The sequence below is a fragment of the Saccopteryx leptura genome, chromosome 3 (genome assembly GCF_036850995.1).
Source record: "Saccopteryx leptura isolate mSacLep1 chromosome 3, mSacLep1_pri_phased_curated, whole genome shotgun sequence".
Classification (NCBI taxonomy): domain Eukaryota; kingdom Metazoa; phylum Chordata; class Mammalia; order Chiroptera; family Emballonuridae; genus Saccopteryx; species Saccopteryx leptura.
Window position 1 is genome coordinate 217,353,710 of NC_089505.1, and position 11,081 is coordinate 217,364,790.

General features: G+C 45.0%; 1 long non-coding RNA gene across 1 annotated transcript; it reads left to right on the forward strand.

Moving 5' to 3' along the window:
• Positions 1–269: 269 nt before the first annotated feature.
• On the forward strand, positions 270–2,246 carry LOC136397810 (uncharacterized). Its single transcript, XR_010749924.1, has 3 exons — positions 270–449; positions 748–968; positions 1,685–2,246. It is a non-coding gene; the product is annotated as an uncharacterized lncRNA (long non-coding RNA).
• Positions 2,247–11,081: the final 8,835 nt, after the last annotated feature.

The following is an 11,081-nucleotide window of genomic DNA, read 5'->3' on the forward strand; positions in this document are numbered from 1 at the left end:
TTACCGAGTGTTTGGAGACGGTGGGTGGGGGAGGTGGAGGTGGATGCAGACGATCGCGATCAGAAAGAAGGAACGAACACACACACACACACACACACACACACACACACACACACACACACACACACACACACACACTCTCCCTCCCACCCCGCCCGCCTGAGGGGCGGTACCCTGGTCCCTTCTGGAAGGATTCGGGCTGCGGGCCCGGGAGGACAGCGCCCTGGAGGGTGGCGGTCCGAGAGGCGACTTGTACGTGGCCCCGGCAGTCTGGCCTGCGCCGCCACGGCCCCTCCCCCTCCTGTCCCTCCTCTTCGCCTCTCCACCCCCGCCTCCACCCTCCTCCCGGTTCCGGGTTCCCGGCCGCCTGGGCTTCAGGAGCGGCCCACGGCGCAGCGGCCGCGTAGCCTTTGTTTCGGGGCGGACGCGCGGCGGGGCCCAGTATAGGCGTGAGTGACCGCGGCAGGCGGCGGGGAGGCGGCCGGCGGGGGTGGGCTCCGGACGCTGCCGCCGGGGGATGCTGGGCCCTGGGTCATCCGCGCGACCCCGGGTGCTTGGGGGGGGTGAGGCAGTGCTCACTTGGGGACGTGGGCAGCGTGCAGGTGCCATCGCCAAGAGGGCCACCGCCGCGTGGTCGCGGAGGGCGCGGGGCGCGCAGGTCGGTGCTGGCTGTAGGGGCGCCGCAGCCGTGCGCCCGCGGACGTGTGGCGTGGGTGCAAATGCTGTCGGCTGTGTTTCTCCGGGCAGAGGCACGCGGGACCGAAGAGGCAGAGAGGACGGATAGGCAGTGATGGAGAAACGAGCGAGGAGCCGGCCAGCGCCACCATCAGCACCATCACCAACCATTACCAACCATCACTATCATCATCACCATAACTAACCGTCGCCCATTCCGCCCCCCACAACCTCCTCGCTCCTCTCATTTCCCTGTGTCATGACAACTTTATCAGATTATTGCCTTTTCACGGGTAATACTTTGAAAAAGCGACAGTCTCTCACATCTGCTATGAGACATTCTATCATCTTGCAGCTGCCGGTAACCTCCGTTTTCCTGTCAGGAAAAAGGGGCACCGTGGGGTTCTTCGTTCCTCATGGGCTGAGATGGCTTGAGTGCTTTCAGTTTTGCTAATCCTGCTACTGGAAGGATTTTATATTAAAAAGTTTTTTTCGGCCCTGGCCGGTTGGCTCAGCGGTAGAGCGTCGGCCTAGCGTGTGGAGGACCCGGGTTCGATTCCCGGCCAGGGCACACAGGAGAAGCGCCCATTTGCTTCTCCACCCCTCCGCCGCGCTTTCCTCTCTGTCTCTCTCTTTCCCTCCCGCAGCCAAGGCTCCATTGGAGCAAAGATGGCCCCGGCGCTGAGGATGGCTCTGTGGCCTCTGCCTCAGGCGCTAGACTGGCTCTGGTCGCAACATGGCGACGCCCAGGATGGGCAGAGCATCGCCCCCTGGTGGGCAGAGCTTCGCCCCTGGTGGGCGTGCCGGGTGGATCCCGGTCGGGCGCATGCGGGAGTCTGTCAGACTGTCTCTCCCTGTTTCCAGCTTCAGAAAAAAAAAAGAAAAAAAAAAAAGTTTTTTTCTTTCACTTGGTAATGATGACAATGACGATGATGATGACGATACACTAATGTCTTTACTAAATTAGGTAATCAGGAATTTTACAATTTTCTCTCTTTTTATTTTTAAGTGTCAAGATACCAGTAGCAAATAGGAACATAAGGAACATGAAACTGACTAAAATAATACCAAGAATAGAAGCAAAACAGGTACTTCTGTAGAAGAATCACCAGAAGACTGGAGGCAGTGACTCTGGAGTTTATAAAGTGCCATTTTAGTGGTTAGTGGCTCTAAATCTCATTATTTTGGATTCATATAGTGTCCCTTGGGTGTTTGTCACCCGGTCTGAAGCATAGGGACCTTCTTATGAAAAGTGATGTACAGAAAACAAGCTTACTGGTTAGAACATGAACCTTGAACTTCTGTGCTTTATGTTCTTACCTAAGGGAGACAATTAGACAATTCCACATTTCTTGACTTGCTTGGACAATTTTCTTTTCCAAATAGAATATCAAGACTTCTTTAATAGGGCAATGAAGGAGTCCCCTAAATCAGTGGTCCCCAACCTTTTTTGGGCCACAGACCGATTTAATGTCTGAAAATATTTTCACGGACCAGCCTTTACGGTGGGACAGATAAATGTATCATGTGACTGAGACAAGTGTCAAGAGTGAGTCTTAGATGGATGTAACAGAGGGAATCTGGTCATTTAAAAAAAATAAAACATCATTCAGACTTAAATATAAGTAAAACGGAGATAATGTAAGTTATTTATTCTTTCTCTGTGGACTGGTACCATATAGCCCACAGACCAGTAGCGGTCCGTGGCCCGGGGATTGAGGACCACTGCCCTAAATGGTATAGTTCATTCACCCTTGGTGCTATTCCTGCAATTTGAGAAAAAAAGTAATACAGTGTGTCCATAAAGTCATGGTGCACTTTTGACCAGTCACAGGAAAGCAACAAAAGACGACAGAAATGTGAAATCTGCACCAAATAAAAGGAAAACTCTCCCAGTTTCATACCTATTCAGTGCAGTTCGATGTGGGATCATGCACAGATATTTTAGGGCTCCTTAGGTAGCTATCCCGTATAGCCTCTACAGACTCATCACTAACTGATGGCCTACCAGAATGGGGTTTCTCCACCAAACTGCCGGTTTCCTTCAACTGCTCATCCCACCAAGTAATGTTATTCCTGTGTGGTGGCGCATCGTTATAAACGTGCCGATATTCATGTTGCACTTTGGTCACGGATTCGAATTTAGCAAGCTACAGAACACACTGAACTTTCCTCTGTGCTGTCCACATCTTGACTGGCATGGCCGTGGGCTGCTCCACTGTATACGCGGTGTTACGTCATCATCTGCGCATGCACACATGCTGCTTAGTGTCTTAAGTAACTTTGATGCTTTTAGTTGTTACTGAATTATATTGTTATAACCCACATGAATTGTTCTAGCCCATATGAATATTTATATCTTTACATGAATTATATTATAATTCAAAAATAGAGTTAATTTCTTTTTATTGAATAATGATTACATACATAAAATTCAGTTTTTCGGTGTATGGCTTTATGAATTTTTCCTCTGCATTCCCCCATGTAATCAACACCAGAACAGGGCACAATATTTTCACTGTCCCAGAGTGTTCCCTCTGCCACTTCCCAGACACACCACTACCCTGGCTGATGTCAACACAGAAACATAATTTCTTTTAAAATAGTTTTTAAATAATTTCTATTAAGTTTTCCCAAAGTGCAGCAAAACATGTGATGTACTCCTCAACTGCCTAACGTCAGCACTCACAGCTTCACCATGCCTCACCACTGAGTGGATGCCAGATCTCTTCTTGAACTTTTCAAACCAGCTGTGACTTGCCTTAAATATATCTTCCGCTGCCTCTTTTGAGGTTGATGGTTCTTTCTTTTTCAAGTCGCTGTAAATAATACGTGCCTTTTCGTATACAGTATGTGTCTCCTTTTTCATCCACACTCAAAAGAGCATGGATGGTTTGAGGAACAAAATTAAGCTGGAGATAATTGGAGTTCATGGCTGGTGGAGAAGAATGTGAAATATAGCTGGAGAGTTAGTAGGGTCTCCATCAGACTGAGTTTATGTCAAGAACTAGCGCTTGCTTTTAGGACTAAGAATGGCCAGGCTTCAGTGGTGGCTGTGGCAGGATGACATCTGATTTCTCAGCTGACTGTTGTGTGGTGGGGAGATTATATGAGGGACTAGACAGGAGGCTGCCATGGTGAGAGACAGGTGGCCTGGACTAGGCAGTGGCGATAGAAATGGTGGAAATGGAGGGAACTGAAAGATATCTGCAAAGTAAAAACACAACTTGGTATTTGACAGGTGAGGATTCAAGGATGACCCTTAAATTTATTAGATCTACAAAATGGGTGGGTGATGGTACATTGGAAATATGGGGGAAGAATCTAGTTTCTGTATTATACTTCTTTGATACATTTCTTTCTGAACACATTTAGTTTTAGTTGCCCGTTAGCTTGTGGAACATTTAGGTAGAAATATCCACTAGGAAGTTGTAGCAACTATTTATTGAGCACATTCTATGTGTCAGGCATGCTCTGGTCTTGCCCTTGAGGTGCAATTGTGAACAGACAATGAACTGTGCCCTCTCAAAGCTCACATTTTCTTTTTTTATTCAGTGAGAGGAGGGAAGGCAAAGAGACAAACTCCCACCTGTACGTTGACCAGGATCCACCCAGCAAGCCCACTAGGGGGCGATGCTCAGCCCATCTGGGGCATTGCTCCATTGTTCAGCAAAAAAGCTCTTCTTAGCACCTGAGGCAGAGATCATGGAGCCATCCACAGTGCCCGGAGCTAACTCATTCCAATCAAGTCATAGATGCAGGAGAGGAAGAGAGAGAGAGAAGTGAGAAGGGGAGGGGTAGAGAAGCAGATAGGCACTTCTCCTGTGTGCCCTGACCAGAAATTGAACCCTGGACATCCACACAACAGGCCGACACTCTACCACTGAATCAACCGGCCAGGGCCACGAAGCTCATGTTTAATCCAGCTGGAGCTGCAGCCTGGGGGCTACCAGACGTAAATGTGAGTGACTGAATGAAGCTGTTTAGTAAAATTTCAGTGAAGGAACAGAACATCAAACCCCAAGGAACATTAGGAGGCTACTGAAATGGAGAAAAAGAGAGATGGCAGGGAAAGCAAGAAAAGTGTGGCCATCAAAAGTCTAGGGAGTGGTCCCTGTGTCACATGCAGCTGAGAAGTTATGCAATGAGATGGTCTACTGTTGAGCTTCTCAAAGTAGGTTCCCCAGATCATCAGCAGCAACGGTGTCCCCAGAATTTGAGGCATACATATTGTTGGGTCCCACTGCAAACCTGCTGAATCTGTCTTTGAAACCATGAGTGTGGGACCCAGCAGTCTATTTAATGTGCTTTTCAGGTGATTCTGATGCACGCTGATGTGGGAGAGCCACTGATTGAGGCATTAATTGATAAGGAAGACTTGAGTGTTTGGGAATCTGGTGACAGTAATTTTATTAGGGTAACATCCTGTTTAGGCAGATTTTTAAAAATTTTAATAAGAGGGTTAAAATTTTATTTTTTATTTAGAAGTTTCAAATGTTTTATTTTTTACACATGTTTTAATTTTTCATCATTTATACTATTTGATAATAGATTCATATTTTGTTTCACTCTGTTCTGTATGATTTTTGAAGTTTTATTTTTCTTTACTATAAACCATATCCCTTTCTGAGGTCTCAATATGTTGGGCCACCTGCGCCATGATAGTTTGTTCATTGCTCTTAATCCTGAAATTAAAGAATTAAAATACCCAGAGTGCTATCATGAAGACAGATAGATCTGAATGGCAGTCTGAGAAAACACCTAGATGCTTAAATTACCTCTTGCCCAATGTTCTAAGACTATCAGGGACGTGTTTCTAATTATTTGAACTTGTTATTTATATGAAGTAATTAGAAGTATGCCCTTTAAACTGACCCATAATTATTGTACTTCTGGTGTACTTATAAAAGAGAGGACTCTATTAACAGGTCTTTTCCTGATTCTTCTGTTGTCAGGATCCCAGGTCCTTCATTTCATTTGACAGGAGGAATTAGAACATATTACTGTTTTGCTATCATCAGGAAAAATCTATGGTGATTTTCAAATGAGAAATAACTGATGCAGATATTACTTTTAGTTTCCATTCCAGTTCAAAATGAAAACTTTTTTTTATATGAGTAAAAATTGGTAGGTGCCTGACCTGTAGTGGTGCAGTGGATTTAGAGTAGGCCTGGGATGCTGAGGGCCCCAGTTTGAAACCCTGAGGATTCCCACCAGAACATGGGCTTGTCAGCTTGAGCACAGGCCCACTAGCTGGGCGTGAGGTCACCAGCTTGAGTATGGGATCATCAGCATAATCCAAAGGTCTCTGGCTAAAGCCCAAAAGTCACTGGCTTGAAGCCAGAGGTCACTGGCTTGGCTTGAGTCCCCCAGTCAAGGCACATATGAGAAGTAATCAATGAACAACTAAAATGAAGCAACTACAAGTTGATGCTTCCTATCTCTTTGTCCCCTCCCTCTCTTGCTGTCTCTCTCTCTCTCCTTAAAAATGATAAATTTTTTAAAAGCTTGGTAGGTAATTTCAGTGCTTTATAAAGTGACAGCACAAAAAAGGTCCTCAAAAGTTAAGTGGATAGATGGATCGATGGCTGCAGGGGCACATGAATAGGAGAATGTGGACATGTTTGGAAGGGCAGGTAAAAAAACAGATGGGTGAATGAGTGGAGGGTTGAATAGATGAGTGAGTGAATGGGTAAGATGAATGAGTGAATGGGTAGGTGGAAGAGTGGGTGGATAAAAAGATGGCATGAGAGAGGTGTTCTACTTAAAGAGGGAGAAGCAAACACACCTGAGGGGAGGTACAGTGAAATGAGTTGAGCTAAAGACAGAGGTACCCCTTCTTTCTAATGTGACCTTGTACAAATCTTTGAACATCTTTGAGGTGCTTTTGTGAAAGGATAGTATCAGCCACCCCACATGCTGCCAGCCAGGTTTGTGGTCAGGACCAGATTGTATAGTGACCATGAATGTGTTAAAACAGGAAAGTGTTATAGAAATGTAAATAATTGTTTATTACATGTGGTTAGATAATGGGTTGTAGTTTGATGTTGCTTTTAAAAGTTAGAATTGCACTTTTATTCAGCTTTTAGGACACCCACATCATTCCTTGTGCCAGCCCACACAACATTTTGGCAGATTCCCTTTACTCGTGTGGATTAGATGATATGATGAACTGTGGCTTAATACAAAGTTTCCCCGCATGTGAGTTTCAGCGTAGAAGTACATGTTACCAGTGTGTCACACCTGTAACTTATTTTACTTTTATTTTTTGACAAAGAGAGAGAGAGAGTCTGAGAGAGGGACAGCTAGGGACAGACAGACAGGGAGAGAGATGAGAAGCATCAATTCTTCGTTGCAGCTCCTTAATTGTTCATTGATTGCTTTCTCATATTTGCCTTGACCAGGAGGCTCCAGCAGATCAAGTGACCCCTTGCTCAAGCCAGCAACCTTGGGCTTCAAGCCAGCAACCATGGGGTCATATCTATGATCCCACACTCATGCCAGCAACCCCATGCTCAAGCTGATGAGCCTACACTCAAGTCGGCAACCTCGGGGTTTCCAGCCTGGGTCCTCTGCATCCCAGTCTGATGCTGTATCTGGTCAGGCAAACCTGTGATTTATTGATGAAAACATGCAGAAATAAAGTTAACTTAAATTTGATGTAAGGGGAAATAGATATATGATAAATTATCACACAGATGTGACTTAGCTGCCTATGGCAAAAGTTGCAAAGGCAGCAGGCACATGAATGACTAATTTGGAGGCAACTCTAGCTTAATCAATCAGGGCGTGGGTGCATAGAGTGATCTGGAGTTACTGGCTGTTGAGACTGTGTCATGAACTACTTTTCTCTTCAGCACAGCAGTTCAGTGGCATGCAGTGGGTTTTTCTCTGGCCCCTTTTTTTTGGCAGTAACAACTCTTTCAGATAGACAACTTATCTCTTCAATGTTTACAAAGTACATTCACAAACTTTTTGTGCACATAGATTCTGTTGAATAAGTATTGCCATTGCCGCTTTTATAGATAAGGAGGGAGGAGACCACAGAGCCAAGACTCCAAGTCAGGTGTTCTAAGGAGTCCAGTTCTCTTTTTAACTGAGAATTTCTCAGTAATAGAGCTCCCAGCAAAGTGATGTCAGCCTGTTGATCTTTTTTACTGTAGGTTCTTCTGAAGAATCATGAAGTGGGTGTAAATGGACTCAAAACAGGCCAGTCCAGCAAAAGGCACATAATGAACACAGCACCCGAAGGAGGGGGGGCTCCCTGCCTGTGCTGTGGATCCGGGTGTGAATATGGGAGCCTCCTAGTCAAGTTCAAGTTGAATGCTTAGAAAGCTGGTGTGAGCTCTGGTTGCACTGGCACATCCATGAGTCTCTGGCAGATTTGTGAGGGATGTTTTTTGCATCAGGAGCAGGCATCCAATTTTGTAAGGAGAGTGGGCTTTGTAGCAAAGCATTATTGGACAGTTGGGACCTCTTGGGGTTGCAGTTTTTGGTCAGTTCCTGTAAAACTGGTCTTTGAGCCAATTCATAAGAGGAAAATAGATGCCTTTATTCATAATCAATTTATTCATACATTTTAGAAACAGTTTGAAAATGCCTACTACATGCAAGAAGGCATAAAAATAAAGTATTTTTCCAATTATCTATTTTTGTATCCACTTAACCTTTTACAAAAAAAAGCTGAGATGAAAATGATCAAAAGTCAGAATGATTTTTGAAATCGTAGGAAGGCTAATGAGAACATCCTTTAACTTTCATGTTAATTATTGGCCTGAGACTCTCAACTCTGCTTCAACACTGCTTCGCAGCTCTGGGAACTCTGCTGAGAGTGTCTTTGTGATTTCATCAAGGTCTCCAAGAAATGGCCCTGGCCAGTTGGTTCATTGGTATTGTCAGCCTGGCATGTGGATGTCTCGGGTTTGATCCCTTGTCAGGGCACATAGGAGAAGCACCCATGTGCTTCTCCACCCTTCCCCCTCTCACTTCTTTCTCTCCTTCTCTCTCTCTCTCTCTCTCTCTCTCTCTCTCTCTCTCTCTCTCTCTTCTTCTCTTGTAGCCATGGCTCCTTTGGAGTGAGTTGACCCCACAGCCCCAGGAGCTGGGAAGAGCTGAGCAACAGAGCAACACCCTAGATGAGCAGAGCATCCTCCCCTAGTGGGCTTGTCAGCTTGATCCTGGTTGGGGCGCATATGGGAGTCTGTCTTTGCCTCCTGTCCTCTCACTGAATAAGTAATAATAATATTTATTATAATAATAAGTCTCCAAGAAATGTGGTGTTTGGATAATGACAAATTTGTTGTGTATCTTTTCAGACAGAAGGTTTTGTGTCTGCTAGTCAAACCAGGTCACAATACTTCTGTAGAAGACTCAAATCAGGGCGAATGGTTCAAGGAAAGCACACAGAATTTGGAAGCAGGCAGCCTGAGTTGTGGAATAATCATGCTCTTGAGAGGAAGGAGTACAGGTTTTGGATTTGCTCAGGTCTGTGTCTGTGGCCTAAAGAGGCCATTCAGTTGGCTGGTTGACTGAGGGAGTTGTTTTCCTGTCTGTGCCTCAGTCTCCTGTTTGTGGGATGGAGGTTATAATGGACACTCATAAGGTACTGTAGGGATCATAACACTCAAACTGAAGACTTCCACTGCATCAGGCACTATGCTAAACATTTCTCCTACATCACTTCACTTAATCTTACAACATGCTTGAGGGGGGCACCACAACTCACATCATCTTACAGACAAGGAAACAGTAGGGAAGGCCCTGTCAAGTGTTGGGAACAGAAGAAGACCTTCAGTGCACTTAGCACATGTTAGTCTAATCTTTTCTACTCTCTCTGTGTGTGCCAGCTGCACTGGGCTTCAATTTCCTCGTGAGTCAATAAAGACAATAGGACCTGCCCAACACTGGGCAGTCGACTTGTGGAAATGTTCAATTGAAACTTTGATTGAAAAAGGACTAGTGATGGGACAGTGCCTTAGAGACACATACGGCCATGATATGGCATGGCAAGGTCCCCAATGGTGCCTGCATCTCTCACCAGACTGCATGCCACTGAGCCCTCCTCCCATGACCCTAACAAGAAGGCAGAGCTGCCCACGAGGGGGGCCTTCCTGTGCTTACATCCCTGGTCTCAGCTGCCATCTCAACATCCTCCTATTATCATTTGGAACTCTAACTTTAAGTGACTCTTTTAAGCAAGACATTTGAGCCCCAGCTGCATTTCAAGGCTGGGGGAGGTTGACACCAGAACAAAGAAGAACATACAGAACATTACCTTTGATGAGAAAAGTGCTTTTTCGAAGCTCTGGCCAGGTAGCTCAGTTGGTTAGAGTGTCATCCAGAAGCACAGAAAAGTGCTTTTTAATGGTGTCTGTACCTCTTTGTGAATGTAATGGCATGCATCTCACTTCTGCATAGAGGTTGTTTCCAGCTGCCTTGCTGCTTCCTGCCAAGTGATCACCAGTGACCACCAGTGATGGACATTGTTCTTTCCAGAGTAGTACATGTTTCCCTCATAGGCAGAATAGAATTTTCCACATCCACCTCCTTTGGGTTGGCCTTAGCTCTTAATGGTGACAGGGTGCAGTTTTAGTTGAGTGGTTACTAGACAGATAACCCAGGCCCCAGCTCCTAGGTGTGGCTTTTCTGGGACAGAGTCACTAGGGATTGGTGGAGGAGAAAAGCTGAGGAGAAAAGCTCACCTGTTGCCTCCAGTGGCATCAGCCTTTCCTTTTCTACAGGAGGAAGTGTAGAGGGAGGGTATGTGAATGACTTTGGCTGTGATTGTGTTTATGTTCAACAAATTGGGAAAAAATAATGCACATTTATGTCAGTCTGAATGTGGGTTACATATCCATCCTCCAGCTGGAGTCTGTTTCCTGATTGTTTCATGAGGGCTCAGCTTATTTTCTTAGGAAACTGAGAAAATTTGCCTACTTTACAAAAAGCATTGACTATGCCTGAGTTTCTTACATGTAGTGCAGGACTAAGAAATGTGAGCATTCTCCTAAGAATGTTCATTTACCTGATGTTTTCAATGTAATAACAGAAATAAAAATCTAACTGGAAATAAACAATTAACCTTATGAATAGTAAGTTAAAATCTTAATTTATACACTTGCTAATTTTTCCTCTCTGCTACTTCAAAGGAACAAAATGGATAAAACAAATAAAAGTTCATTGCTGATTGCTGTTGACATTGAATGGCCATGACTTTCGGAGTCCACAGGTTATGAAAGGACAGGCAACAGTGTAAGTCACAAAAGCAGTATTCTCTGCCTCAGCAGTTTTGTTAACAATGTCTACTTATTATGTGGAAAGCCTTCTCAAATAGCCTGCCTAATGCAGTTTCTCAGAGACAGAAATTGGGTTGAAAACAAGAGAAGGGAAACAGGAAAAGGGAACCT